The sequence below is a fragment of the Notechis scutatus genome, chromosome 3 (assembly GCF_049901735.1).
Source record: "Notechis scutatus isolate UNSWTSFEM ecotype Mainland chromosome 3, rNotScu1.2, whole genome shotgun sequence".
In the NCBI taxonomy this organism is placed as follows: domain Eukaryota; kingdom Metazoa; phylum Chordata; class Lepidosauria; order Squamata; family Elapidae; genus Notechis; species Notechis scutatus.
The window spans coordinates 192,218,716-192,225,496 of NC_142011.1; the positions used below are offsets into that span (position 1 = coordinate 192,218,716).

Genomic DNA, 6,781 nt, shown 5'->3' on the forward strand with positions numbered 1-6,781 from the left:
TTTTTTTTTTTTTTTTGGTTTTTTTTTGGGTTACTAGAGATAATCCTCAACTTATAAGCAATCATTCAGCCATCATTCAAAGTTACCACTGCATTGAAAAATAATAACTTATAACAGTTCTTGCACATATGACTGTCGAAGGATCAAAGTTTGTGCTTTTGGCAAACAGAATGTATTTACAACAGTTGCAATGTCCCAGGGGCATATGATTGTCATTTGCAACCTTCCCAGCTTCCCATTGACATCAATCAAAGTCAATGGAGGAAATCACATTCGCTTAAAGATCGTGTGATTCACCTAACAACAGCAGTGATTTGCTCAAAAATCATGGCAAAAAGGTCATAAAAATCAAGGGCAATGCAAATTGCTTAGCAATGAATATTCTGATCCAATAGCGAAAATTTTGAGTAGTTCGGAGAACCGGTAAATACCACCTCTGACTGGCCCCGCCCCCATCTATTCTCTGCCTCCCGAGTCCCAGCTGAGTGCTGGGTCTTCTTTTGTTTCCCTGCACAGGAGAACGGAGCTGGAAAGCAGGTTAGTGGGGTGGGGTGGGGAGGGAATGGGGATTTTGCAGTATCCTTCCCCTGTCACACCCAGCAAGTCACACAACGCCCACCAAGCCACATCCACAGAACCGGTAGTAAAAAAAATTGAATCCCACCATTGTCGAGGACTATTTTAACAGTGAAGTCCTGCACTGCACAGAAGGTAGACTTGGTAGATGACCTCCAGTTTACCTTCTTACCCTTCCAATGTATTACTCTATGAAAAATCTCAGGACATTTGGCAAATCTGGCAAGATGTTGACAAGTTTATTTTATTTATGGGTACTGAGCATCTGAAAAAGTTGATGATTACTTCAGCTTCTGGCTTGGTTAACTGCTTGGCAGAATATGTACTTGAGAGATACCTATTTGGCATCCACTGAATGCCAAAGAAAACTGTGAATTGATTGCATGTATCTTGCAGATGGAAAGCTTTTCCCTGATGAACAGATTGAGTTTAGCAGATTTACTGCTTTTCTTGTATCTTGATGTCCAGTGCTCACTGATACAAATGAGATCATCCTTGCAACACCTGTAACTGCACCATTATTGAGAAAATCTGGATCATTCAATAATCAGACAAATAATATTTGTATATCATTTTTATATAAAAACATTTCAAGGTCAGTATAATAATATTTGGTGTAAATATGTCAGAATCTACAAAACCTATTAGTATTGCCTTATTACATAAAGTAAAACAACGGAAAATCATAAATGTTATTTTTTTTTGTAAAAGCACTAATATACAAAACAACAATTAACCATTAAAGATAACATCAAGTCAGTATTTATGGCTCCGTCAAATCGATTTAGAATAAATAATGGAAAACAAATCAGTTTATTGAGAGAACATGAACAACATTTTCATCTTGGTGGAGGTCTGGGGTGTAGGAAATAAGCAGGGTAAGCTGGAAGGTGGGGATAAATGCGTCATCAATTTGGAATCATTGCACAGCCACAATAGACCCAAGCACAGCTCCCCCTATGAATTCCATTAACCCTTATCTACAGCAAATTTAGTTTTGACCATTAGTTGACCAAATTCTTGTGTTTAGGTAACAATAATAAACTTTTTACTGCTTTGGACTCAACAAGTATTCCTGGTTTGTTGTGCCTAACTGGGGCAGGAGAACACTGGGATTGTTCAAGGGTTGAAATTTTATACTTGAGGTTCTAACACTGATAAGGACCTATTTCAAGCTGGTTAGAATGAAGTATTTCAGGCTAATTCTGTTGACTGCCAATTCCCAGCAGTTTGGCAGTTCGAGTCTCACCAGCTCAAGCTTGATTCAGCCTTCCATCCTTCTGAGGTCGGTAAATGAGAATCCAGATCGTTGATATGCTGACTCTGTAAAACCACGTAGACAGGACTGTAATGAGCTATGAAGTGGTATATAAGTCTATTGCTATTGCTATTTCAATGCAGACCATGGCCTATTCATTCGTACCAAACAGACCACAGACTTAAAATATTTATTAGCTAATACTAGGGGGATATACTCTTTCTTAGATTCAGAAGTATTCACATGTTCAATTTGGCCTATTGGCTCACAAACACACACACACACACACACACACTTTAAGAAAGGGTGTCCTTGATGTACTTTATAGACTGTCATGTACTGTTTCTAACAACTACTAACTTCAGTCTCACCCTGTAAAATAAGGTCATATAGGACACATTTCAAAAATCTAGTCCTATTTTTTTTAGAGCCTATGGAATCAAAGCTGTCTATTTTGGTCCAATTATATATATACCTGGAGAAGTAAATTAAGCTACAAGGAATACCATATATTTAATATGAGTAATCTCTTTGGCTACTATAGGCCTGTTGTATGATAATGAAGAAAGCAGTGATGAAATTTATAACTAACAACAAAAGTATTTTTCTTCTTAAAACATATAGTTTTATAAACTTCAGATGATTTCAGAAAGACATATCTATAGTCAATTGAGACATCATTAGACAATTGATCATGCATCAATAATCCCTCAAAATGTAATACTAATTAAGCAGTTGGGTTTTTTCCACAGAGTTCGAGTACTGTTGACCCCATCCATCCATCCATCCATCCATGCTAGGTGGCATTAGGAACATGGATTACAAATATATTTTTCTGAATTTTTTAAAATTCTCAGCATAGAATGCAGAAGTGGTGTTTCCCTATGTTTTTTCTCTCAGGATTGCCCCTGCTTTGCTTCTGAGATGTGTCAAGGTCTCTTAGAGGTTGTTACCTGTTGAGGTACCTAATTTTTACGTAACAAATCCAAAATTGCCATTAAGTGCTTTTTCAATACAATTAACTGTTGATTCTCAAGATAGTAGATTTATACAGTGCTATTCAAGTGGCTCTGTGGGTGTGGCTTGGTGGGTGACCATTGTGCATACATGCACATTTTGCATGCATGTGTGCCAAGCATGTGCTTCACATGTGCGCAGAGGATTTGCTACTGACCTTCTCCTGCAATCCTGCACTCTCCCTGTGTCTTCAACAGCTGATGTGCAGCAATCCACTGTGCCACATGAATCAGCTGAGCTTCAAAACCAGGAAATAAAGGTCAGTATAGAGCCCGGGTGGGCAGGCCCAGCAGCTGATCATTGGAACAAACTGGTTTCCTCACAGATGATCTTCGGAGCTACCGGTTCAGGCGAACCAGGCCAAACCAGTAGAATACCACCTCTGTGCTACTGTTTCAAAGAGAATGCATTATTGTTAACTTGAAAAATCTTGCATATACATAAAAGAGTAAATACTTGAGAGGGCATAACATTTCTAAATACTTTTCTCTTTGGGGTTTTCTTTTCTTTCTTTCCTTTTTTCTTTCTTGTTAAAACTGTGTGGGTGTGTGCGTGCGCATGCGCGCATGCACATGCTCATTTTTATGAAGCAATTGGCAAAGTAAAAGCTGATGTTTTCCTCCTTTTTTTTTTTTTTTTGAAGAAAAAGTTTTCATGACTCTGAAACAGAAGTTTCAAAGTTATGGAAAAAGCCATGCTGGCATATTTGGGGGGCTTAATTTCCTCATAACAATAGATTTAACAGAAAACACATTTTTACTCTAACAAAAAAAAAGAAGCAAGATGCATTTGGAAATCATGCCCCAAAAGGCAATGTTTGTTTACATGAACATCCAATACCTTTTGCTTGTGTTATAGACCAAACTATCCATTAAACAAATTTAACTTGCTAAAGAACTGTATAATCTCCCCTTTCAGTATATACCCCAAACAATGCACATTTTGAAATGTGGGAGTTGCTTTGTGAAATGTATGGCATATAATTCTATAGAACAAATTTGGCACCAAAGGTGCCTGAGGCTGTTATGTGATGTTTAAATAAAGAGAATAGAAGTTGGTTCTTAAGAAAATAACTGAAATAAGTGCAGGATGTTAACACAAAATGCCTGTTTGAATTAACTTGGTTATATGCTTGGTTTATATTCTGTGAGATCCACTTGCTAAATATTTTCAGATAAACTAAATATTTTCAGATAAACTAAATATTTTCAGATTTCTGACATAGATGGTCTACAATGATGTATCTGTATCCATAATTATTAAGCATTCCAAGAACAACTATTAAGCATTCCAATTCATCTCAGCCCTTATACTTGAACAAAGAACCATATTTCCATAATCTTAGGATCTTTTGCAGAGGAAGCAAAGAAATTTCCCTTTTCTCCAAACATAAAGGAATTCCATTAAAGTATGATTCAATATTTGAAATGATCAGATGAGTTCAGTATGCTGAATTTTAATTACTGTGAAATTTGTTCAAAGCCTTGGACTTGTAAATTGCCTCTACAAAAAAAAATGCAAAGAGGGCTTTAAAAATATTTATAGACCCCTCACACCCTGGACATAAATTGTTTCAACTTCTACTCTCAAAATGATGCTATAGGGTTCTGCACACCAGAATAACTAGACACAAGGACAGTTTTTCCCAAATGCTATCACTCTGCTAAACAACAAATTCCCACAACACTGTCAAATTATTCACTAAGACTGTATTACTATTATTCTTCTCATCCTTCCTAGTACCTATCTCTTCCCACTTATGACTATAACCATGTTGCTTGTATCTTTACAATTTATATAGTTTTATTTGTTTCCTAGTATGATTTGATTGCTTATTAGTAACCTATGGCTATCACTAAGTGTTGTATCTTATGATTCTTGATGAAGTATTTTTTTTCTTTATGTACACTGAGAGCATATTCACCAAAGATGTGCTTCCAATCACACTTGGCCAATAAAGAATTCTATTCTATTCTACCTGTGATAATGTATGAAGATGTGCTTCCAATCACACTTGGCCAATAAAGAATTCTATTCTATTCTACCTGTGATAATGTATAGTAAAATCTTCCATGTGAGCAAACATAGATATTTACATATGTGTTTACTTTATTCACTTGGACATATTAGAGCAGCTGAAAATTCCTCAAGATAGTAGCATGATTAAAATAAAATACAAATGTAAATTAAAAAAATTAGGATTCAAATGAGCACTTTTGGCGATGATATTTTTTTTAAAAAAATCTGCCTCATTGTTTTATGTGAACCCAGCCATACTGTCCATAACTTCCATAATAGTAGTTTGTAGAGGTACCTAACAAACACAATGTCATTATAAACCTTCTGTCCAGTGATACCTTGTCATAATAATGATTGCTGTTGGCTTAGTGATCATTAGTATGAATTGTCTTTGGGTTTTTGAGCTCAATATACAGCCAAGACTTGGAGGAAATTGGAAAATACCTGCAGCATAGTGTGACAACAGTGCAACAGCTTTCTAAATTAGGAAACTATCTGAAACTGGTTTTGTTCACACATTTTACTTTAAAACATGTACAAGTTTAATCCAGTGACTTTCATTTCACACTCATTTGAGAAGCTTAGCTCTGGGGTTGAATAGATATGGAAAACTTCTTATGTTTCCTCCAGCTCTCCAATTTAAAGAATGGAGTGGTGGAATGTTACAAAAAAAATGTCTACCTGAAAAGCTTCTTCTGGTCACAGTAGAAATCTCATATCAGATAAATTAAAACCCAGGCCTGATATAAATAGTGTTGTATGGCATCAATCTCATCTGGAAATCTCATAAAATTCTCTAAACATAGGATACTTCTATTCATGACTCATTAACTAATTAATCAAACAGGGGAAAATTTTTCCATCATTATTTATGATTGTTTACCATACACAGCACTGTGAATCAGTGATGTTTTTAAGAATATAATAATACTTTTGTTGGGTCATTCCCTGGTCCATTTTAGTGCAGTATTTTGTTTCTTACAATGGCAAACCAGATGTGTCTGGGGATTTTACAAGCAAGAGATGTAAATTCCTGCCACTGTTTCTCTGAAATTGATATTTTGAGTAATCTGCTCTCAAATCAGAGGTAACAATGTGTTTTGAGGTCTACTAGCTCTTACCCAATCTTTTTTTAGTGACCATCATCATATTTTATGTCAATGAATTCCACAGGATAATTTCCTGCTGCATGAAGAGTACTAAAGACGAATTCTTGGAAAGCCTTAAATAATCAAGAGACACAGCTACACTGAAAGAGGGACAACCTGTTTGATGGCAGCCATAGTCTTACTTTGGTCACAAGATCTTGCACCCTAAATGAAGTGCAAAAGGAAGAAAAATTGTTTATATGCTTTCTTGGATAAGGCAATTTTAAGAAAGTCCTGCTGTTAATCCACTAAGTCATTCATCATATTTCAACACCAAAGCTGTCAAAAAAGTAAATATAGTCCTAGACTGCATTAACAGAGAGATAGCATTAAAATCATGTAAAATGATAGTACCACTTTATCCTGCACTAGAAAGACCACACTTGGAAAACAGTGTCCTGTTGTGATGGCCATGAGAGAAGTGTTGAGACCCTAGAAAGAGCACAGGGAAGAACAATAAAGATGATTAGGTCACTGAAGGCTAAAGCATACAATGAACAGTTGCAGGCACTGGGTTTGTCTAGTCTAGAAAAGAGGGTGACATGATAACATTCTTCCAATATTTGAGGGACTGTCACAGAAAGCAGGGGGTCAATCTCCAAAGCAACTGAAGACCTGACAAGGAGTAATAGGAGTTGTAAACTTATCAAAGAGAGATCCAACATAAAATTAAGGAGAAATTTCCTGGCAATGAGAACTATTAATCAGTGGAACATCTTGCTTCCAGAAGTTGTGGGCGATCTATCACTGGAGGTTTTTAAGA

The 6,781-nt window shown here is 36.1% G+C and overlaps 1 long non-coding RNA gene across 1 annotated transcript; it reads right to left on the reverse strand.

The window, feature by feature from the left end:
* Positions 1–1,267: 1,267 nt before the first annotated feature.
* On the reverse strand, positions 1,268–6,318 carry LOC148131535 (uncharacterized). The gene is made up of 3 exons (XR_015748390.1): positions 4,948–6,318; positions 3,009–3,241; positions 1,268–1,899 (listed from the first exon to the last, which is right to left on the reverse strand). It is a non-coding gene; the product is annotated as an uncharacterized LOC148131535 (long non-coding RNA).
* Positions 6,319–6,781: the final 463 nt, after the last annotated feature.